At 43.0% G+C, this 25,342-nt stretch overlaps 1 protein-coding gene across 5 annotated transcripts in view; it reads right to left on the reverse strand.

The window, feature by feature from the left end:
• Positions 1-25,342, reverse strand: part of NCKAP5 (NCK associated protein 5) — a 978,205-nt gene that overhangs the window by 876,535 nt on the left and 76,328 nt on the right. For 3 of the 5 annotated variants that reach the window (XM_074008901.1, XM_065525416.2, XM_065525415.2), the window contains exon 1: positions 3,732-3,982. The exons of the other annotated variants lie outside the window; for them this stretch is intronic. The gene's annotated coding sequence lies outside the window, so the exon portion shown is untranslated. Of the gene's footprint in view, positions 1-3,731; positions 3,983-25,342 lie in introns of those variants that run through there. 5 annotated transcript variants of the gene reach the window in all.

Consider the following 25,342-nt stretch of genomic DNA (forward strand, 5'->3'; position numbering starts at 1 on the left):
AAATTTGGCAGCAGCCCTATCTCAAATTCACTAGAATCTAGTGGCAGCAGCAGAAGGTAAAGAAATGCTTTTAAAATAGAGCTATGAAGCATAAGCATCCCCACAGAGTTTACATAGAATACCACGGGGGTGTGACCGTTTCTTCATCTGAGAGAAGTAAAGGGGAGACAGAGCAGGGGACACCATCAGATAAAACCAAGGAATGTGGAAGGACTTCAGAATGCGGGACCGCAATCTTCCCTCTTAAGTGGGGAGGGAGACACCCGCTGAGGGAGGAGCACAGGCAAAGTTGGGACTCCAGAGTGAAGCAAGGCTCACAGATGCCACCGTGGGAAAGGGGTAGGCACAGGGCAGGAGTCAAGTGGAAATGAAGGCATTCAGTGAGCAGTATTCATCCGTCTCCTCAACAAGTCATTCCCTAAGGTCAGTGTCATGCACGGTGTTAAGTCTGGGGAGTCAGCTGGCAGGTCTGCCCTCGCGAGACACAGAGGCTGAAGAGGGGAACAGACGCACAGTGAACCAAAGCGGATGGAGTTCCATGGTGCACAGGGACACCTACCTGTGGCGACTGGGATGTGAAAAGCTGCTCACAGGACAGGAGGTGCGCGCAAGGTCTGGAGGATAACATGAGTGTGTGGAGAGGTGCCGCAGGAGTACAAAGGTGTAGATGTGCTGAAGAACATACAAGCCCCAGCATATTTCAGTAACAGAGAGCAGCCCTTGGTAGCTAGGCCAGTAATTCCCATGGAAATCATCTGAGGAACTTTTTAACCACCGTTGGATCTGAATCTCACCTTAGAGGTCATGATTCAGTCAGTCTGGGGTGGGACATGGCCATCTGCAATGTAAATAATAACAGTAGCTAATACTCATTAGCACTTAATGTATGCCCAGCATTGTGCCTATTGTTTTAGCTACATTAAGATATCCAATGCTTCTCCAGCTTCCCATAAAGCAGGCACTCTCGTTATCCACATTTTAAAGAGGAGACATTGAAATAGAAAAGTTAAGCGAATTAACCAGGATCAAAAAGCCAGCAAGTGGCAGAAGCAGGACTTGAGCCTGGGCAGCCCAGTTCCAGAGTCCAAGTCTTCAGTCACTAAGCTGTGCTGCATAGTGAAGACCATGACGAGCCACAAGGCCCAGAATCCCCAAAACAGCTCTAAGTCCACACTGTGGAGTGGAGAGAAACGAGCCAGGGAAGACAGCCAGGCCTCACATCAAGAATATCCCTGTCTTCATGCTCAGAAGTCTGGCATCAAGGGCCTTCAACCACAGTGAAGAAGAACTTAAAGCCACTCAGCACAGTAATGTGATAATTTTGCCAACCAAGCGCTGAGGCTTGGGTGTTTGAGGCAGGAAAATGGATATTTAATTCATTCATTTATTTAGCACAATACATTGAATAACTACTCTGTGCTAAGTGCTGTAGCTATAAGAAGTATTATATAGCAAGTAGCCCTTGCTTTCGATGGAAAGAGGTATTTAACAATATGGCAAAGAGCTCCAGATCCCAGGGCCAAAAATGGCACAAGATACCATGACGGTCCAAACAAATGAATCACCACTTGGACCTGGAGAGTCCAGGAAGGCCCCCCCCACCCTAGGTAGGAATGTCAGGGGCAAGGAAGGCTCCAGAGAGAAGGGTAATGGACGGGTGTATGGTATCTAGCTGAATACTGGAAACTGAGGTCCAGGCTGCAGCGAGAGAATGAAGTGGGAAGGAGGAATCAATGAAAAGGTGAAGAGAAGGTTCCACTGGAAAGAGGGGCCCTAAAGAGGAAAAGCAAAGCAAGCTATGGCCCATAAGAAGAAGTCTGAGACTTGGAGGTAAAGCAGAAACACTGAGTATCAGAGTTGGGAATCACCTCAGGTATCCCAACCCGTACCCAGTGCAGAATGCCTTCTGAACTACTTCAGCTGCCGAGACTGCCCCATTTGCCTTCAGGCCATTCACTGTAAAATAATCAGAGTTCTCTTTGGTTTGCTAGTGAAAACAATGAGGAACAGACACATTAAGAAATGTAATGAGAGCCAAAGACAAAATGAGAATGTTCTCTCTTTGCCAGACCACCTTCATCTGCACACCTGCACATAGCCCTGTTCCTACAAGAAGGCACAGGAACCACGTGTGGGCCCCATGTCTTTTTCAATCTTTAAGAACTTGAGAAGTGGGACACGTGCTGGAATGAACACGGGAGGCTCAATTTCTAGTTGTAGCTTTACCACCGTCTTACTGGGTGCTCTTGGACAAATCACTTCTCTTCCTTGTGCCTCAATTTTTCTTCTGTAAAAGGATAAACTTCCATGAATAATTTGAAATCTGTTTTAGCAGCAAATCTCTTAAAGCAAAGAATTGCAAAGAGTACTGAGCTCTAATATACAAAACGTATCTAAGCCTAATGTGCTCTGATGGAAAAAGTGGAGCTGACAAAGAGGCAGGATGTTACCCACCTTAGGACTCCATGGAAAACAGTCAAATATTTTGAGGCCTTTTGACACTGGCTTCTCACAATTCTGAGACTAGAGACAAGGAAAAGGCAGTGAAGGCTGTCACCGTGTTTCTGGGCTGGTGACAGAGCAGCTGAATTCAGGAGCAAGCCAGGCTCCTGAGTGAGTCATGGGGTTCACGTGCGGAGCTAACAGGCTAACAGCCACTTCTTGCCAATCCGTGCAGCGGGCTGTCAGGTCTAGAGAGCAGGAATCAGCTGGGATTTGCTACTGGTTGCAAGAGGCTGAACTGCAGGCACTGAGGAGCATAGCTGGTAGCTTGAAGGACAGAAAGACAATTTTTCACAGGGCTCTTAAGCAGAACTCCCAGGTGGCAACAGAGAATCTCCCACGGGCCAGCCGGTGCAGGTGGGATAAGAGCTTCCTGTCCAGGTTGGCGGCACACATGAAGCTCACTCTTCCTATTTAAATCCCAGAGAGTATCTGGAGAGTTTTAAAGAGCCCTGAGGCAGGCAAAAGAGACCACGTGGATTTTGTATACCAAACTAGCTGAGTGTCAAAGTTTGCCTTTTTCCGTAGTACATTAACTTGGGTTCCAACTCAGAAGACAAGTCAGAACACTGAACATTTCTCCAGATACTCAATGCGAAAAGAATCCAAATAGAAGCAGTTTCAATTTCAAAATATTTTTTGATACATGCACATTCCTGAGGATGAATGAGCCTGTGTGTGTGTGTGTGTGTGTGTGTGTGTGTTTGGGGAGAGGGTATAGGTAGGAGGGGATGAGAGACCATAAACATTAACATGCACATACTAGAAATCTATAAACCACAGAAAGAATCAGAGACAAAAAGTGGCGTTCTCCCTGCAGCATACCAGCTCATGAAAAAACAGCCTTCACAGTTGTCTGCTAAACTTTCTAGATCAACCTAATAGTTTTTTGGTGGGTTGGTATTTCTTCAAAAAACAAAAACAAAACAAATGAAAAACCAAACCGGACCTCCCTACAGAGGCAAATGAGGATTAGCCATTCAGTATCTCCTTATCATCTGCATCCTGGTGTTTGTTCTCAGAGACAAGGGGTCCTCTACCCCTCATTCCAGTCTGCTTTAGGGCCCTATAGTTACTTAGAACAAACGCATACTTGCTGTGACAGCCGAAAGAGCCTGAAGAAATATGTAAACATCATCATCTCACTTTAGAAGGAAAACAAGCTGTATAAATAAGAAAAACTGTTACAAGAGTTTGAAAAAAAAAAAAAAAAATCCCAACAGTCTTACTTTTAGTTAGCTCTTCAGTCAACACATATCACAGTCCTGGAGACAGACACAGGAACTGCAACAACTCTCTCCAGCTAAAAAGTTCCTCCCGCGGTTGGTTATCCTCTGTTTATTTCTGAAGCATTCAAAGGCCACGCTAAGAGAAGGGACTCGGTTTTCCTGAACATCCGCAGCGGCTGGGAAGTCCTGCCGTGAGTACGGTGCAAGTTTGCGGAGACTTGCTCCCTGCGCTGCGGCTCCGTCGCTGCTCCGAGCTTGTAAATACAAGCTCCGTGGACAAAGTCCCAAATGACATCACTGGCAGCTGCTTATTGTTGAGTCTTTATTAACTGACTGTCAAAAAGAAAGGAGGGGGTGGGGAGCAAGAGTATCTCTTCTGCAGCGAAATCGGCATCTTGGAGTGGATTCCAGTTATACGTGCGTAAATAATCCCATTGATTCACATTTTTGAGAGCTTGGCCTCTTTCAGGTCCGAAAAAGACAGAGAATCGCCTCCATCTGGATATTTCCACTGGAATAGCCGGAGACCTGGAGGAAAAGTTTGAAGTGCCAGCACAGTCCTACCAAATTGCTTACCCACCTGTTTCGAGTCAGCTTCAGAGCTTGATGATTCATGAATATATGAATACTGGTTGTATCTTACATTGCTTAATTACTTTTACTGTGATATATACACCTGGCTGACATTTTTCCTAGATAGATTGTCTTGGGTGCAACTCGTTTTAGATATATACTAGTTTCTCAGCTTGGAGTAGGAGGGAAGGGATCCTTGAAATCACAGCAACATTTTGTGTGCATTTGCAAATATGCAAATTTTCTTTCCTGAGAAGAGTGCTGGAGGCTTTCTTTTGATTCTCAAAATTTTAACCACCCACCTGCACCACCCCCAACACTCCAAAAAACAAACAAATAAGAATCTGTGCCAAGTCTGTCTAATAATCCCACAGAACACTGTAAACCCCACTCACTTGCAACTATCGGAATAAAAGTGGGCCCTGTCTCCCCTATTTTCCACGCTCTCCTGGAATCTCTTTTCTGTCTGTTGGTTCTTACAGTTTTTACAGTTATCTCCCCTCCCACCCCTAACCCCCACCTAGAGAAATTCCACAGATCCAACACCGAGTCTCTGCCACGAAGCCCGAACACTCCAGCCCACTGTTTTCCTTCCTTCCTCCGCACTGCTATAACGATGCTTACTATTTATATTTATTTGCTGCTTTTTATATACTGACTAGTATTTTTAGTTTGTTTTTTAGCCATCTGTGTTCTGTCTCCCCAACTCAGTTTGAAAGGTCTTTGAGGGCTGCCTTGTAAGTGTTATTTGATTATACCTAAATCACTTGCCATAGTGAATCCTAAGCAGAAATGTGGGAGGTGGAGGGTGAGCATTAAGGGCGGAGGCAGGAACAAAGTTAGCTGATTCTGTGGCATGGAGTGTATGTTTAGATTAAGCTCTCTCCCTGGCCTTGGAAAACAATGACCTCACATCTCACCACCCCCAGCAGATGCTCACTGCATGTCTGAAAATGATTTCCTCAAAGAGCAGCAATTAGTTATTGATTTGGTCGGGTCCCAAGACCCCAATATATGCTACTTTCATGTGGGAAATAGTTAAAGACAACACAAATTTTGTATGTCATTGTTGGGTCTTCAATGAGCACCCTGTTAAGGGAAAGTAAATTAGAAGTACCTAAAGATTTTACAAGTACAAACCCTTAGACCCAGCAATTCCACTTTTCCATAGTGATCCCACAAATACACTCCCAAAAGAGCACAAAGATATAAGCACAAGAATGTTCTTTGCAGCATTATTTGTAAGCCAATAAAAGGGAGACTCATATTCATCAATATGAGAAAACAAAAATGGAGGTAACTGAGTATACTGACGTGGACAGAAGTAGGTGCTCGCTTACTGAGTGGATAAAGCAAGGTGCAGTATAGAATGTGGCATACTAAACAGGAAAAATAACTTTGCATATGATGAGAGGAATTATGTAAATGATTAACAGTGGTCACCTTCGGGAAAAAAGGTGGAAGGAACTTTCAGGTTTATACGCTTTGTTTGTGGTTTGACTTTTTTTTTCAATGATCATGTTTCATTTTTGTTATTAGAAATAATAATAAAAATACTTGATGGTGTAATTTTCAAAAGAAACCTCAAAAAGAAACCTTGCTATTTCTTCACTAAATGTCTGACCTATAGTAGCTGCTCATGAAAGAGGTATTGATTGAATGAATGTTGACGGAGTTTCTCCCAGGATGCAATGGTATGTGGGAGTGGAATAGGGTTGAGAAGAGGGAGACACAGGCACTAGTTTTCATTTCTGATCCAAGGACCCACCCCTTTCCCCTTACATTTGAGCACTGATTTAAAGACCTCTTAGACTCTGTCCACCTTCAGAAATGATTCAAGTTAAGTGCTCAGAACATAAAGTGCTGACCTTTTCCTTGTGCAATCCCTGTTTGACAAATGAAGTTTTAAGGCAAGACAACAGTGAGCTGCTTTGGTTCAGTTTCCTGGGTGCTAGCAAGCACTGGAGCGACAAGTCAGAAAGCTGGTAGGGGCACAGGTGTGACCAGCTCCTTGTCATGGCTAGTCTAACATTAAGGAAATCTCCAGGCGGAGTTTAGAAAGTGCTAACCCACAGTGGGTCCGCGCAGCTTTATTAAGAAGGGACTTTGCCTTTCTTCAGTGGCTGGGAGTGATGGTGTAAAACCCAGCCCTGTGTACGTGCTATACTACCTACCAGGCCTTTATATTGGAAACTCGCAGGCATACGCCATACATTAGAGCCTATGTTTTTCTTTGGGGGAAAAAAAAAGTCCAAGAAAAAGAATGACTGAAAATTTCCACCAAGGTGGGATAGATTTTTCAAAGCACTATTTCCATTCCTCTAGAGAAAGCATACCCAATTCTTGTCTTACTTCATAGTGGGAAGATATCTTATGTCCATAATAGTTTCAAGAAAAGGAAAGCACAGCCCATGTTTCCTGCACATTTTTATTTTTTTTTATGGCCCACATATTATAGGAACCTGAGGCCAGATTCTGTTTAATGCACTTTTGGAGCCCCTTGGGTGTGATCCAGGTCATACCTTCCCAAGTGAGAGTTAAATACAAGTATTTAGCTAGACTTACAACTTAGTATAAAAAACAAAAGAGGGGAAACGTGGGGGTAGGTGAGGGAAAGGCCATCCTCACCGCTTCTACCTACTAGGTGATTGTGAATGCTGCTGCCAAAACTCCCGCCACCTGCTGAGCGGTGCCTGCCCGCCTGCTGCACACCTGCTAGTCCTGCGCTCAGGTAATGTCCTCTCTCCCTGAGGCCTGGGAGAAGGACGGCTGGGCGGCATTATAACAGGCACATATATGGCTATTTACCTGATCATTTTCTTAAATGTCTTACGCTGGTTATTTTTATTATGTGAATAAGTGTTTTCTGTCTTAAACTGGAAAATTCCTGAAGTCAGAGATGACAATCAGATCGGCATAGATTAAAAAACAGCCAAAAGGTCTCTTAAAACTGCTTAGTGGTGATGTCTTGTATTACAAGGGACCTACAAGGACCATGATCCCAGGCACAGTTTCTAGCTCCAGCGTCTGAGTCTGCCACTCCCCCGTCCTCATACACAACTGCCCCTTCTTCAGCATTTCCATGTGCCATTGGCTTTCAGTGCATCATCTAATTTACCCTTAAAATAACCCAGTGAGGAGGCGGAGGTTGCCGTGAGCCAAGATGGCACCACTGCACGCCAGCCTGGGCAACAAGAGTGAAACTCCATCGCAAAAAACAACAACAACAACAACAAACAAACCGGTGAGTGACACACTATTATCTTCACTCACCTTTCACAACCAAGAAAACTGAGGCCCAGGAAGATACGTTCCTGAACTAATTTGAATGTGATCACACAAATAGTCAGTGGTAGATCCGGAATTTCAACTCAGGTCCGTCCGACCCTCCAGTATCCTAAGGAGCCCTGGAGTCCTCTGAGGATGATAAATATTGAACAAGAAGTTAGTAAACTAATATGAATAGTGGTAGCTTGGAATAAGAAGCATGTGGCCACCATTAAAACACCTGGGTCTGATTGCTATATGCAGATACATGCCAGTGGGCATTCAACAGAGCTTCAGATGTCAACCCCAAACCCATGTGTCTTCTGCTCCTTTATGTAACCCAGCCCCTCTGCTTGGCTCTTCCAAGAAAAGATAAGTCATAGGTCTGAAAGACAAGTGCAAAGAACATGGGAACCGGACTCACAGGCTTAGTCCTAGGGCATTACTGTGGAGTAAATTCTCCATACCCTTGGAGATGGGCAAGATCCAACTGCAGGATGGTGAAAATATTGGCAGTGAGGGGAATTCAGTATGTTTGTTGCCTGCTGCCCTTTACACTGAGCCTTCAGTAATGAGTATTTTCTGCTGCAGTACCTGTGTCTTCTCCTGGAGCTTATCATTCTACCAGGGCTTAAGAAACAGCAGGCCATCCAATCTGCACTGTAAGAGTTAATATGGTCAGGAATAGGAAGCACAGGAAATTTTATAAAGAATAGCACAGAATACCTCAGCTTTCATCAAACAAACTGGCATGGTGTTGAGAGTGTGAGTCTCAAGGTCTTGAGAACCCTCGTGTTTAGAATGTGGCCCATGTCATTCTCACACATATGGTCCTCAGACCATATTTCAAGAGGCACTGGTTTAAACAAGAGAAGCAAATAGATGACCCTCTTTTCTACCATCATACACTGACAAAGATCATGTAGTTTTGTCCAGGTTCTTTAGGAAGGAGCCCTGTGACCAATTAGAAAATTCTGGGTAACCACAACTTACAATATATCATATTTGACACAAAGTTGGTATACAAGGTAAAACTTAGAAAAGACAAAACAGGTGTCACATTGAGGGCCCCAAACACATAGTGGAATAAAGACATTTATCGGCTTTAATCACTGCAGATGTTATGGTAGCCCTCTTACATAAATCGAACAAAAACAAGACAAAACCATAAAGTGAGCGTAAGGAATTCCAACAAAGTTCAGATTACTCCCATAATCACTGCTTTGATGCATTTCATGATATATCAAATTTCAAACTTACAAATGCTATTTTTCTTCATGAGAGGAGTGAGGGCTGCCTCCTGGTGCCCTCAACACAGGTGTATTCTGTCTATTTGGTTGTTGACACTATTGCCATACCAAGGACCTTTGGCGAGGGGGCTGATATACCCTACATTTGCTAGAAAAGGAGGTGAGGGGAGAGATGTAAAGTTTCACATACTTAGAGAATCTACCTGGAACCTGCCATGTAATGAGGTGTTAGCCCACCATCCCTTTGCTTTTTCACCAGTGTAGGCTCTAGGCCCAGCCCAAGGAGGCACAGTGAGGGTTAATGTGCAAAGGCACTGGAAGGCTCTTCATAAAAGACCCTATATAAGTATAAAGTATCACCGTGAAGTTGGAGGATTTTATTTCAGCCTCCTCATTGTGTTGTTGACAGTACATACTGTGAGATTGACATTTTTAACTTCTTTGCTTGCCCTAAATAAAAAGTGCTGAGAAAGAGGAGGTGGGAAAAGGGAACAAGTGTGGGGAGCCTTCTCCTGACTTTGATTTTACACAAATCCAATGCACAAAATTAAAGTCCAGTTTGCAAGCTGGGGTCCAGCAATATTACTTTAAGGATTTATGTAAATTCATTAAACTACAACATGCAAGTTGCATTCCTTTTAACCTGCAAACAGAGTCTGCCTGGAACCAGAGCCTGGGGGAGGCAGGGGATGTGACTGTGTGGAAACTGAGAGTGCAATGAATTTTGTGGCCCGTGATTGTCTAAATAAATAGACTCTGAGTCCAATTTTCACCAGATTCTGGGAGGCCATTAAAATCAGTTGATAACACTAAGAAATTGAAGAGGATAAGAAAAGGAAGAGGATGGGGACAGCCACTGACTTTCCCCTGTGTGAAACCTGGCTTATTGTAATTAGTGCCTGCCATAACGCCAGCCCTGAATGGTGTTGACAGTGGGTTCCCTGTAGTCCCTAAAACACATTGAGGCTTGATGCATAATAGCCCCTGACCCCACCAGATCATAATAGTCCCTGGCAACCACCCTAGGATGGGATGAGAAGCTCCAGCAGATAACATGCAAAGATGCCCCAGGGAGGAGGCAGGGATACTCTGCTTTTCCTTGGCATCCCCAGGGAACAGACTTCAGGCTGTGGTGGCCCTGCCTGCATTTGCCCAGATGGCCAGCAGAGCCCTGGGCTGATTACTCAGCCAGCTCCTGAGTTCCTCCTTTCATATTGGGAAAGCTTTTTAGTTAAAAAGACAAAAGTGGGAATAGTGGCAAGGAAAGTAGTGGCTCAGGGGTCTGCTGGAGTGGGCTGGAGGTGCCTTTTCTTCTCTCCTTTTTTTTTTTTTTTTTTTTTTTTTTTTTTGGAAGCACACACAAAAGCACATGTGGACACACATAATATAAATTCTTTGCTCTGATCACCTGATATTTTAAGCTCCAGAAACAACTTATTTTTGTGGCAAATATGCTTCAAGGGCCCTTTAGAAAAGGCATCCATACAGATCAGAGGAAGAGTGAGTCAGCCCTAACCCAACAGTCTGTCCCTAACCCAACAGCCCTGGAAAGTCAACAGAAATGGCAGAAATGGGGTAGGGGCAGCCAGAGGAAAGTTGCCAGCTCAGGTGCAAAGAACACCTGTCCAGGCACAGCGTCAGGGCTCTAGGGGTGAGCAAGGCTGAGCTGCAGCTGTAGGCTTTTCCATGTCCAGGGTGGGGACTGCTCCCTTGCCTGGGCCTGACAAAGAGAGAAAATGGTCATCAACCAGGCAGCCACAGTTCATGTTTACTCTTTCTCCCAGGAAAAGAAATGCCTGTGCTTTCTCCAAATTCTCAGGCAAAGCCTACTGTGGTTTGGAGAAATGGTCGTTTGTCCAAGAAACCACAGTACTAGAATTCTCTGTACTTTCCCTGAGACGTCAGGAAAGTCTAAGGGACCCAACTCTGGTCTATCAGGTAGGAGCTTCTTGGCTCTGCTGTCACTACTGGCTTAAACTTTATACCTTAAATAAATCCAGGGCTATTGATCTGAAACACATCGAACCTTTTCCAGGTACAATAACCATTGTTCAACCTACAAATCTACTGGATTTGGGAGATTATTTTAAATGACAGCCTTCTATTAACAAAGGAGACTAACCATTCAATTTATCAGTTGCCACTTATTATTTTGACTGATTATAAGAACATGAGTTCTATTGGTTAGGGTTATGAGAAGTTATTGTTAGCTTCCACAATTTCAAGCATTCCATATTTTGAAATTGCTTTCTGAATAAATATAAAAATGATACATTTCTTATTTTATAAGAAAAGTGCAGACAGTATAGTAAGGAGGCTTTTGAGTGTTACAATAGCAATAGAATACATTTGAAATGAAGTCTTAGGTTCCATTTGGTTCCATAAACAGCCCAGACGGTGATGTCCCTGGGTGATGTCCTACAGCATATCCTACCAGCCCTCTCCTACTGCTGCTGGCCAAGTCGGCAGTGAAATTGCAGACAGGGCTGGATGAACTGAATTAAAGTACATTCTTCTTTCCCTGTCCAGCTCATCCCTTATTGACTCCTGAGCTCTTCTGACCTATAGTAACCATCTGATCTCTTAACGATACACATGCACTTATGTGTTCACATTTGCTTTTAGTAGGCCACTCTCACGCCAAGATAGACTGTGGCCACCTTGATGCAGAGACCCTCTTCTACGCCTCCATAGTTCCCTCCATGCTAGTGTGGTGCTAGGTATGTATAGCTGTGTAGTTAAACAGGTTTATTCCAACTAGAAAAGGAGATGTAAAGTCATAGTAGACCTAAAAGGTAAGGCAAAATAGGTAGATTTGATGCAACATGGGCTTCCAGCTACAGACTTGAATGGGGGATGAGGAAGTGGGAAGGCAAGGCTCCAGGGCCTAAAGTCCAGAAACTTGGCTGCCTCTCTTTTCTTTGTTCTTCCCATTTTTTTTATCTTCAGCTACTCCTCTTCCAAGTCACTTGTTTAATAAAAATTGCCATATCTGCCTGCTCTCCTAGAGGCAATCAGCATCACTTAATAGTGGTGAAAAATACATGGGATGTCCCAGAAAATAATATATTACTGTGTAACGAATGGCAGGTAAGCTTGAAGCCTACGTGAGTCCACTAATCTTTGAAATCATTAATTTCTAACTTATGATTGAATGTGCTCATTCATTCACTGAGTCATTCAGCAAACATTATATGGAACAGTGTACAATTTATACCACAAATCCTCAGTGCAAACATACAGTGCTTCAGACTCTATGTATATTTTGCAATCTGAATGCCTATAGAACATTCTGTGAGTGTCTACTGATTGGGAGACACAATTGAAAAATACATTGAAATATTTCCACCTGTTTTCTGATAAAAAAATAAAGTCAAAGCATAGGCACTGTTTGTCTGAATGATAGGGGATAACTAAGATTGTACAGAACTGGAAAAGTTAGGACAATCTGAAAATAAAGTGCAGCTAATTGAATATGATACACTAATCTCTTGGATACAGAGAATTCAGTTATTAGTGGAAACCCAGTTCATCAATGGAAATGTAATTGTTGACAGAGCATGAACTATGATTGATATGAGGTCAGAAAGTCCAAAGGTCACAGGCTTAGTGACTCATATCAGTTTGTCAGAGCCTTTCCTGTAATACACTCCACACTAGGAAACCAGAGTGATTGGAACATGCTCTCCTTTCATCTTAGAGATGAGACCAGTTTCCACCTAAGCCTCTGGTATTTGGACTTGGGCCGGTAAGGCAACTCACAGAAATGCATTCCCAGAAGCAGGGAACCTCCCCACCCCCAACATCAAACTTCCATACCAACACCAAATTATGTCCAGTCCCCAGGAGAGACTCATCTCACCCTAGGAGGGGGCAGTGGGTAATATGCCCAGGGCTTCCTGCTAACTTTGGCCCCCGGGACTGCTGAAGCATGCACCACCCCTGTGGTGAGAGAGAAGGAAGAAAAGGAGGAAAGGACATTCTAGAATTGATGTGGTGAGGGTGTGGGTAGAATGAAGTTGCCCAGGGTTGTGTTGTAATATACATGAGGATAAAAGCACCCGGTCTGGCCTTGGAGGCAGGGACTCCAGGAAGACCCCTATAGCATTGTAATGTTTGGGTGCATTTTCACATTTAGCTCGTTTGCTCCCTAGATGTATTCCCTATTTTACCATTATTTCCCTGTTCTCAGCAGTTTGTTCCAAATAATTTTCTCTTTTAATTCATTGCCCTCATGTTCAATTTCCTTTTGATCTGTAGGTATCAGCGGCCAAGTATATGTGAAGTACTGCAGGATCCATCCATAATGTCTCTGTTCCCTGTCACTCTTAACTAGATGGAAAAACAACTGCTCAAGGTTTCCAAACCCTCTCCCCATTCATTTATTCCATGGCTTCAGTTGTAACCCTTTGAGGTGGCTTGGAAAAGGCTTCATAGTAAACCACCTAAGAAGACCCAGCTCCAGCACTGAAAGTCAAGTGTCCTTTCCTTCCGGGCAAAGCAAAATGGTTGGTCACCCTAAGCCTACTACAATTTCTATTAGCAACTTCTCAAAATCTCAAAAATAAGAAAAAGAAAATCTAATGGAAACAGTGTGCTCCTATACTAGTTGCCTAAAACCATCTAATGGCCTCTAATAGCCCCTCACATGTAAAGATTCTGTGTGGCTTCCTCTATATCTTGCTGACCACAGTTCCTATGGTAACATAAACCTCTGCTGCATTCACTTCCATTTACCTCGCCACCCTCCCTTTCTTCAGCATCATCCGTTACCCTTGCGGCAACCCCATCTATCACCCCATCGATCCCTGAAAAAGAGATTTGGTCAAATTGCACAGTCTTTACAAAGTGATGCTGTGTTGAGCCTTCCTGGGTAAGTGCAACCTTTCAGCCTGGAACTAACCCTGGGGAAGATGCAGACATGCACTTCACAGGTCCCTTAACAGGGAGCAGGGAGCAGGGAGCCTCCAGCTGCCAGCTCCCTCAGGCTTTGCCTCACCCAAGGACCCTTCTTCACCAAGTGGCCCACAACCAGTTACTGATCCATGTAGGAGCATAAAGGCCAAGAAATTCCAGACTGATCCCAGTCACTCCAAGGGGCCATACTCACTCCACAGCATCCTGCAGGGTTGGCTGTGGCTCTGTTGCACCTGACCCCAATGCACATCTTCTATGTTCAGTCCTGAATTATTCCCCTCCCTCCCATGGATGTTTCTTCTTAAACAATATACAGCAATGTCCTTATTCAATCAATACACAGACTCATTTCAGTGTCTGCTTCTAGAGAACCCAGTCTGCATCATGACCTCAAGAACTTTAAGTACAAAAAGGAGAAGTTTGGTTTCTCCAGAGCCCACAGTAAAATCTGTTTGTTTTTAGATAACTGGAACACTGAATCATGGTAAGAAATTAAAATTAGGAGAGCCACACGATGAGCTCTGGTAACCCAACAGATAATCTGTTCTTAAGAAACACACACTTGGCCGGGCGCGGTGGCTCAAGCCTGTAATCCCAGCACTTTGGGAGGCCAAGACGGGTGGATCACGAGGTCAGGAGATCAAGACCATCCTGGCTAACCCGGTGAAACCCCGTCTCTACTAAAAAATACAAAAAACTAGCCAGGAGAGGTGGCGGGTGCCTGTAGTCCCAGCTACTCGGGAGGCTGAGGCAGGAGAATGGCGTGAACCCGGGAGGCAGAGCTTGCAGTGAGCTGAGATCCGACCACTACACTCCAGCCTGGGCGACAGAGCCAGACTCTGTCTCAGAAAAAAAAAAAAAAAAAAAAGAAAAGAAACACACACTTAAAGCAGGGCAGAGTAGAATCTTAGAAAATTAAATAACATATATAAGGCCAGGTAATAATAACAGGAACCATAATGATCATAAACATTTGGATAGCACTTAGGATGTGCCAAACACCTTTCATAGCCCTTTAAATATCTTAACTCATTTAATCTTCACCATGATCATATGAGTCAGGTCCTTTCATTATCCTGTTTTACAGCGAGGAAACTGAGGCACATACAGGTTGAGTAATTTGCCCAAAATTGCACAGCTAGTGAATGGGCAGAGCTAGGGTTTCAAACTCTAGCAACTGGCTCTAAAGTCTCCACCAAACTGTAACTGTATGCTAATGTAGGGTATGTACCCTGACTACAGACATATAATGAAACTAAAGAACGAAGTTGGACAGTAAGTGAGAAATCAAGCAATCAAGAATCTGGAGACGTAGAACTCAAAGAGTCAGGTCAAAATGGGACATGAGAAGAGTGAATCACAGCAGAGACCTTGATTCTCTGGCTGGATTCTGGCCCAGACTCCACCTTTCCTCTGCAGGGCAGGAGGCCAGTTGAGGGTTGGCCAGCATAGGTCTGCATGTGAGGGCAGATAAGTAGGTGTCCCTGGATAGAATAAAGGATTTAGATGCAGGAATGCAGACAGGTTTTGACAGAGATAGGAAATAAAACTGACTCAGTGGAAGGGAAACAAGCAATAAGATTCATATCCTCATCCAACCCATGGCAATAAACACTGCCCTCCATCTTCAACAGGTTGTATCAATATTTCGATGACATTCCTTTTTCCTTAAATAAGGAAATCCTCTGTGTTAAACTGAGGTATACTCAGGCCCAATTTCAACCCCCCATGTTAATGTCCCTGTGGGTATCACATATGTACCTTTCTCTCCCCATTATAGTTCTACCCTGCAAACATAATTCCTTAAATTCCCAACAAATAGGATTCATAAATACATAAATATTTTTGGCTTTCATACATGTCTACACAAAAACATAGAGATGATTGTGTTCTTTTCCTTTTATTCAACAGTGGTGCTGCAGAGAAGCTAGACAAACCAGTGGCCCGTCACTAGCACATCAACCCAAAGGTACAGGGTAAGCCACGGATTGTTCCCTGGTACTCAGGAGGCCACTGTCTCCCAGCTTCCTTTCAGGAATTGTTTACTCATCCATGAAGTTACTGCTAAGTTGGGATAACCTAGGTCACTACTGCTTCTTAGAGATTAATTTTTAAACCCCATTCTACCTCCTGACTCTCTGCAGGAGAAAATAGAAAAAAAGATAGAGATAAATAAAATTTTTAAAAATCCTATGTTGCAAATTATTTATACTTCAAGTCTTTGGTGAAGCAGGATCTAAATCCCTGTACCTCTGGTTTCTCGAGCTCTGTATATTATTCAGATGGCTGTGGAAATTGAACCCCAGGCTAAAGGCATAGAAGGGAAAATAGCTATTTTCTCTTTTACCATGGAAACCCTCTGCACCATGGGGTGCTAAGAAGAAATGAACAGCTTTAATAACTTGGGGGATGTCTGCCTCTACCTTAGCCAACATAATGGAGTTATGGTGTAGTATAAATCATGGGTGTCTAATTCAGGCTGCCTCTCAAGGGCTCAGGGAAGCCTCGTACTCACTTAGAACAAATCGGCATGGTTTATTCCCTAGACAAATTAAGCATTTCCCCCACAAGCTTTAATCACCTCTGAGTACCCTAGAAGAGGCAGTGCACAGGTCCTCAGAGAGAACATTTGTGGATGGACTTTGGTTTTGCATGTGACGCTTCCATCCCAAATACAAAAAGATGTTCATTATTTTGTAAGATTATGTCTTACGAATGTGTATTCGGTATAAAGTTTCTCTCTCTCGCTCTCTTTGGAAGAGAGTTTTGGAAACAAATAGCTGCAAACTCAATAGCTACTTGCAATCAGTTCTGGAAACTTTAACTGATAGCCTGTTTCTTCCCTTTTCTTCCAACCTTCTTCCTCTTTCCCTCCCTCTTGCTCATCTTTTTAATATGACTTAAGTAAGGAAGAACTTAACAATATCTACCTTAGTCCCTAACACTTTTTTCAGAACTCTGTTTCTGAAAGAATGATCTCATCACAAATTAATCCTCCATTGCTCCTAAAATAAATCTGTATAGAATGACGACATTTGTTTCCAACTCTACAATACGAGTTTTAAAAAAATCTTAAAGTAAACTTGGGAAGGAAATATCTTAGGTTCATTTGAGTTCCTGGTGAACAGCATCAAAAGGCTTTATGCTGGTAAGACAGGGCCAGAGATGGTTATCTTATTGGACTCTTGCACCTCATGCCCATCTACTTCCTGTTGTAAGGGATTCTTCCTATGGAGAGTGAAGAATATGCTGGCTAATTTAGGCCCCGCTGTTCTTCTTGGTGGAATCTCAATGGCTGTCCTGAGCTCCAGGTGTCAGTCTGGGAATGCCTTTTCACAGGGCAGACATTTGGCTCTGGGTCCTTGGCAAACCAACTGTGACAGGTTCCTCTGACAGCTGCAGTGACAGGGCTGGGCCTCCAGGTGATTAAATAATCCTGCTTTCTGGCCCACTCCTGTGTTTGGATTGGAGCCATTTCCCTGGAATGGGGCTGAACCAAACACAGCTGCTGCTCACTGACCACAGTAAGGTGTCTATGGGCTGAGCACTCCCCACCCTAAAATTGTGAAATGTCCCCTTTTCTTTTTCAGACAACTCAAACCTGCAGTTATCACAGACATGCCCCTGGAAATATAAGAACCTCCATCTGTCTGAAATGGGGCTGAAATTTCGCTTTTCGTTGCAAGTATTGTTAAATTTGATAGCTCTGCTTTGAAAAGCAGGGGCCGTTTCTAACGTTGGCTAGAAATATTCCTTTCTTTCCACAGTAGTAGGCATGCCCACGCAATACACATTTGACTACATGTGTACACCAGATGAAGAAATGGATCAAGGGGATGTAGACTCAATGTATTTACATTTTCCAAAGACATGACACCATGTCCTGAAGAAAAAATTAAAAGATCGCTTTGTGGTGAAGCTTAATGTTGCAGATACACAAATACCAATGGCCTCCTACTGAATAAAAACACACATTCATAGCAGGTGGGAATTCAATTTAACAATAGTAAAACTGCTGCAAGGGGATTCTATAGCCCAGTGGTTTTTAAAGTGTGGTCTCTAGACCTGCAGCACTGGCACCATGCGGGTAGTCTATTAGAAATGCAAATTCTCAGGTCCAACCCCAGACCTACTGCATCAGGGACTGTGTGGATGGGACTCAACAATGGTTCCACAAGTCACCCAGGAGATTCTGATGGATGCTAAAGACTGAGAACTGTCCTAGCTGAAACTGGGGCTAGACACTATCAGACTGAGGGAGTGTGAGAATTGCTCTGGAGAATTTTCATGCATGCTCTGAATAATCACTCCAGCGTCATTCACTCCTCCTTCAGCTAGATCTAATCCATGCTGCCATCCTCTCCTAAAGGGTGTTACCATCAGTTAATTCCCTGCTTCTACACAATTTTATCCCCTCACACACGCATGCGCATTAGTAATCAGTGATTTGCTGTAGCATGGGCCGTTCGGCAGACATCCAAATGCATCAACTCACCATAAATTCTAATGAAAGTCTTTCCAAGGGGCAGACATAAATGCCCCCATTTTACAGATGGTAAAAACCTAGCTTGTCAATTAGTGTTTCGATTAAGACAACATAAAGATAGTTCTGCCTTCACCCCTTGTTATAATGAATAGCAATACTTCCAGTTTTCTGGTCCAGTCAACCTGATATAAAATTTGAAATCTCAAATATTCTCTCTAAAGCCTTCACTCAGCCTTGATCAAATTGAAGGTTAGGGTAGGGATATACTGTTTTTTGTTCAAGATGTCTCCAGCCAACTAATAAGAGTTTTCACAGACAAAAATCATTTTGCAAAACAGCATCTGTGGTGATACCCACTGTTTCTGAGGTCATTTGACACAGACATCTTCATTCAATTCTAACAGGAGTTGTAAACTGATACAACCTTTCTGGGAAGCAATTAGGCTATCATTTGATTTTGTAATGATACTTCTTGGAATTGATCAAAAGGAAATAAATAGACTACAGATGATTTAAAAAAATATGATAGAGTGTGGATGTTTGTCCTTTCCAAATGTCATGTTGAAATGTGATTCCCAGTGTCGGAGGTAGGGCCTGGTGGGAGGTGACTGGATCATGGATCCCTCACCTCCTCATGGATCCTCATTCACGGATCCCTCATGAATGACTTAGCAACTCCCAACCCTTGGTGATGGGTGAGTTCTCACTGTGAGTTCACACGAGATTTGTTGTTTAAAAAAGCATGGCACTTCCCCTCAACCTTGCTCCTGCTATGGGACACGCTGGCTACCCATCACCTGTCACCATGATTGGAAGCTTCCTGAGGCCTCCCCAGAAACAGGTGCCAGCACCATGATTCCTGTAAGGCCTGCACTGCTGTGAGCCAATTAAATGTCTTTTCTTTATAAATTACCCAGCCTCAATATTCCTTTATAGTGATGCAAGATTAGCCTGATACAATATCTAAGGAAGTTCTCTATCACGGAGTTTGTAAAAGTTCACATAAAATGGGCAAGGTTAAACAAACTGTAGTTCTTCCATAAGATGGACTATAATATAGCCATTTAGAAGCCAACTTTTGAGCACAAGTTATTAAATAATAGTCATAAGATAAAGTCAAATGAAAATGGCATGGTAGAAACCTTTTATAAATAGTAAGACCTAATTTTTAAATAATTATGATTTAACAAAAATGTACTTACATGTGTACATGTGCACACACAGATAGATATATTGAAAGTGACTGGATATAGACCAGTGATATATTAAGAATGATTATATGTGGGTAAATGTATTAAGAATTATTTTCATACATTTTCCATAATAAACATGTTACTTTTATACATAGAGGAAAACAATGTTTTTTAATAGGAGATGTGGTTCCCATATTCCTAGGAAAGTTCAGGTAATTAGAAGTCTCGCGCATGCGCGCACACACACACACACACACACACACACACATAAAATGAGCTAAATTTATTGCTAAAAAATACTCTCTTAAGAAAGCCCTACACTTTTTCGATGTTGGGGAAATGTAATCAAGGTTTGGACTCCCTCCTCGGCAGTCAGTTCTGACACTGAAAGGTAATGTATCCTGACAGGCAGTGCCTAGCCAGAAGCCCCACCGACAAAGGGCCAGGCAGGGTTTTGAATCAGGGCACATTTGTATAGGTAACTGGAAGAGGCTTCTTAATACTCTTTTTTAAAAATGAGGGCAGAGCCAGGTGCAGTGACTCATGCCTGTAATCCCAGCACTTTGGGAGGCCAAGGCAGGTGGATCACTTGAGTTCAGTAGTTCAAGACCAGCCTGGCCAACATGGTCAGACCCATCTCTACTAAATATATAAAAATTAGCCAGGCATGGTGGCATATGTCTGGAATCCCAGCTACTCAGGAGGCTGAGGCAGGAGAATTGCTTGAATCCAAGAGGCGGAGGTTGTGGTGAGCCGAGATTGAGCCACTGTGTTCCAGCCTGAGCAACAGAGTGAGACTCTGTCTCAAAAAATAAGATAAAATTAGGGCAGGGAATGGGAGGATGTAGGTCAAAGAATACGAAGTGGCAGATGAAACCTGGAGAGCTAATATACAACATAAGGACAATAGTTAATAAAACTGTATTATATTCAGGATTTTTGCTAAGAGAGTAGGTTTTAGCTGTTCTTGCCACCAAAAATAAATAAATAAAAAATTTAAAAAAACCCAAACCAAGGAAAAAAAAGAAAGAAAAGAAAGTAAAGAAAGTAAAGAAAAAAGAAGGTAACAGTGAGATGACAGAAATGTTAATTTTTCTGGGCTATAGTAATCATTTCACTATATATATCAAAACATTATACAACTTAAATACATACAGTAAAAATTAAGCAAAATAAAGATAAAAATGAGGGCAAAATAACCTGTTATTTGCAATCAGTTTAGGAGACATGTTTAATGCAGTTTTAAAATGGGAAGAAATAATATTAAATACAAACTATGCACTAGGACACTTTTCATACAGGTTTCATTACATCAAACCTGGAAAAAACTATTATCTCCATTTTATAAATGAGACAATGGGGATCCATAGACACTAGCTAGATTGTCAACTTAAACACAGTTACTTAATGGACACAGATCAAGGCCATGTTTGTCCAAATCAAAGCCTGTACTTTGCACACTCTATTATCCACTACCACTGATAGCTTAAGTAGTTTGAAACATCTTGGTTGAGTCGGGAATGAAAGTCAGGCCTTTTACTACTTGTTTACTATTCTTTTGCAATGAACGTCACAAAATGTCATTTTGTCATGGATTATACACCACTTCCATGTAGATTTTTTCCAAATATTTCAAGAAGTTAATGATATAAAATTACAATTATTGAATGTATAACATGTATTAGACATGTGTCAGTCACTTTACATATGTTATTTCATTTACTAGTCTTCATAACAACAGTCCTATGCATTATTCATGCTCTTTTACAAATGAGGAAACTGAGACTCAAAGGAGTTAATTATCTACCCCTATTCACAGGTAGGAAGTACCAAAGCCAGAATTCAAAATGATCTATTGGACCACAAAGTCTGTGCTCTTATTTTCTCTATTCGGAAACATTTCTAGAGAAAAAGATTCCACAAGCTCCTTCCATCTCTTAGTCTGGCATCAAGTTTATGTGTTTTGGCAAAAATAGTATCTTGGCATGGTGCTGATCATTAAAAAAGAAAAAGTGAGAACAAGTACTATTGGCCTTTGTAAGAGTCTGGGATTAAGTATGAACAGATATTAGAGATAATGGGCAGATTTGGCATTTCCTTCTCAACATCTTTAGCATAAAGTTCATTAGGAGCTGGGGTTTTCAACAGTAAAAGTTCATTCAGTTACAATGAACTCAGACTCTTAGTAGAATCTCATTCAATACTTAAGTATTAATGACCAACTGAAGCCAAGTGATCTCTAGGTATCTAAGTGCCTCCCTCAGAGGGTCCAGCCTGCCAACACAAGCCCACGTGATCTGCGGCCCAATGATGTCCACCCTGAACCCTCAATCACTTCTTTCCTTCCTTCTGCTTCTGATTCCTGGCCAGTTCCTGAAACCCCCTGTACTTGATGCTGGGATTTACCTCCTTGGACTCACTCACCTTCAGACCTAATGCTTGATGCGGGTCATTTACCATAACCTCAGCTGCCTCTCTGAGCCATCCCTCTTACTTATTACTGGGTCACATATTACTATATCGACTTCAGGAAAAAGAGGTAACAAGTCATTGCTCAAGGACAGTGCTACCAATGGGTTCTCCTCCAACAAATGTGAATCAGGCATCTTCACATAGATGTGACGCACTGTGTGGAGGATGCTGGCTAGTCCATGTCCAATTTGCCTTCTCTTAATCTTTGTGAGCAAAGTGGTGCTGTGAGCAGATGGTTGCTACGTTGACACAAGAAATCTGGGGTACAATCAGTTGGCACTTGATCCCGTCTTAGGACTGCAGTGCCACCCACCGCCCCCCCACCACACACACACTCTCTCAGGATTTAGGATAGGCAGATAGTGTGAGTGAGGAACACGGTGGGGCTGCAATAGGGAATGGTGGGGACTACGATGAACTGGAAAGGCCATGGCCAGCAAAGGCATCTGGATCTACAGGTTTTGAACACTAAGTAGGCTAAATAAAAGAGGTCTGCAGCCAGTTCAGAATCTCTGAATTGGACAATCTGTCTTTTAGCCTTGACTAAGTATACTCCTAGCAAAACTTGAATTAAGAGAAAGTCGAGGTAAAGGACTCACACAAGGGATGTGCCCTGCCCTAATCGAGCAGGCTACCTGACATCCTCACCTTTTCCCTTCATGAAGCGAAAGGCTGGCACCATTTTCACTATGATATCAGTCATCGCATTTTTCGGAACAAGTAGTGAGTAAGCACGAGAGCCCGGGAGCCAGATTGCCAGGGCTGGAACCCTGGCTCCACCACCAAGATCATTCCTCAGTCAAGCCTCAGGCCTGTAAAATGGAGACCAGTGGCACCACCCTCTCGGCACCACCTTCTCAGTACTTGCGAAGTACTCAGAACAATGCCTGGCACTTATAAAGGTTGTATCAGGTAATAATCATTGTGTGGCCAACTGAGCTGCCTCAAGCCTGCTTTTGGGAAGACAACCTGAGTACAACACACCCAGTTTGGGAGGTGACATCGGAATGGAAAAATCTGGAATGAATTGCATCTTTCTGGGAAAAGCATTGATGTGGATGACAGAAGAGTATTTACGTTTTGTGCACATGGTCTCCAACTGAAGGGAAAAAAACAGAAAAGTCCTCAGGGCGGGAAGAGAGAGCCAGCCAGTAGGAAACCGGGTTTGTCCCCTTCTGAAATGTGGACATTGATAAAGTGTTTGGTCCTAACCAAAGTTCCTGCACGATGAGGATGAGGTTTACTTGGCATCTCCCATTTCTATCTCTTCCCCATGCCTTTCCACCAGCATGCAACCCACTTTTCTCTCTCTGAAGGCAGCCATGCTAGAAAATTACCCTTTCTTCCCTGCTCTAACCAAATGCTGATATTTAACCAAGAAAGAAGTTTAATTTGATTTCATTAATTCACAGGACAGCATGCAAATGAGTGGATCAGTGAATTCACTTTAACTTTTATCGCGTGACAAGACTTTTCAGTTTCTCCAGTATAGTGTTTTTCAAACCATGATTTATGACCTATCAGAGGTTTAATCAGTTTAATGAGTCCAGACCAGCATTTTGTTGAAGAAAACAGAAACTGTTAAAACAGGATAAAAAGGAATAAATAAATAAAAAGAATAAAACAGAGTTGATGTCATGTCCTAAGTGTGTGTGTGTGTGTGTGTGTCTGTATACACACACACACTTACATACACATGTGAGTCAACTATGTCACAATGTAAAATATATTTCTTATTGGCAATAATCAAAATAATTTTGGAAATACTATTCTAATATAAAGTCCTATAGACTGATGTGCTTGGATTCTGGCTTAATGGGACTCTTGATTCCCTTTTCCTCCCTCCCTCCTGCTCTCTCTCCCTCTCCTCCTCTCTCCCTCCCTTCCCCTTCCTCCCCTTCCTTCCCTCCTTCCTTTCTTCCCTTCCTTTCTTTCTTTCCTTCCTTCCCTCCTTCCTTCCTTCCTTCCTCTTTCCCTCCCTCCCTCTCTTCCTACCTTCCCTCCTCCCTCCCTCATTTCCTTTTCCCATTTATCAATAGTTTATTGAGCACCTTCTGGGAGCCAGGCACTCCTTAAGCATTAGAATTATGGAAGTGAACCAAAACACTAAGGTCCCTACTGTCAAGGAGCATACATTTTTAGAAGGACATATTAGGCAATAAACACATAAACAAAAATATGCATAACATGCAAAGTAGTGATAAGTATCATGGAGAGCAAGGTCAAGCGGCAGGGATAGAAGTGATGTGTTTGGTCAGAAAATGATTCTCTGATCGGGGACATTTAAGTAGACTTGAAAGGAGTGAGGAAGCAAACCATGAGACTATTTAGGGACAAATGTTCCGGGCAAAGGGACAGGGCAAAGGCCCTGAGATGATCATCTGTTTGGTGTTGGGGAAGATACCAAGAAGCCAGTGTGCCTTTGGGGAGGGAATGATGGAGCAGTAGGGAGGAAATGAGGTGCAGTGGTTGTGGAGATCATGTGGCCATTGCAGACAAGGTAACAACTCTGGCTTGGACTCCAAATGAGATGTGGACCCAATAGTGGGTTTGAAGCAGAGGGTTGACATGATCCTGCCCACATTTCTGAAGGGATGTTGGGGTTGCTGGAAAAGATGAACTGCAGAGAAACCAAGGGGACACAGGACAACAGATAGGACATACTTTGTAATCCAGAGAGTGACATGGCTCTGGTCGTACAAGTAGCAGTGGAGGTGTCAGGACGCACTCGGGTTGGGAATAGTTTATATGTAGATCTGACGCTGTGATGAAGTAAAGACGGAATCGTCTTTCCTGGAAGGGGCAGCCTGCAGGAGAAGCGGTTTCATGGGGGAATTGGGAGTCTGTTCTGAATACATCAGGTCAAGATACCTAGCAAGCATCCAACTGGGGGGGCATCCAGCGGGCTGCTGGATGCATGGACCTGGAACTCAGGAGAGAGAGACCCAGGATGGAGGTATAGATCTGGGAGGTGTCAGCATATAACTAGTATTTAAAGCCATGAGGCTAGATGAGATCACCAAGGAAGTCCACATAAATAAAGAAGAAAAGATATTCAGACAGTGAGGTAATGTTCAGGCACATTATAATCCTCCTCGTGCCCACCAGATGGCCAGAGCCCCTTTATATGGATGTAGGGAGCCATCCAGAAATATCTGGACCACTGCATCAGGAAGGCTGCCATTCTTTCATCCAATAAATATTTATTGACAGCCTACGGGTGCCAGGCATTGATGGCCTTAGAGAGAGAAAAAGATGTTTTGATGAAAAGAAGAGACTTGCTAATGTACGTGAAATACAAACTGATGTTATTTCCACAGCTAAGACAAGATTGGTCGAGTCTCTCCCAGATGCCTGAAAGCAACTCAGCGAGAAGGCTGTGGACAGAAAAGAGCATCAATGGAGCCAAAACTGAAGCCTCCTTTGCCCTGCAAGTGACACACTCTAGAATCC

Source organism: Macaca fascicularis, chromosome 12 (genome assembly GCF_037993035.2).
Source record: "Macaca fascicularis isolate 582-1 chromosome 12, T2T-MFA8v1.1".
Taxonomy (NCBI): domain Eukaryota; kingdom Metazoa; phylum Chordata; class Mammalia; order Primates; family Cercopithecidae; genus Macaca; species Macaca fascicularis.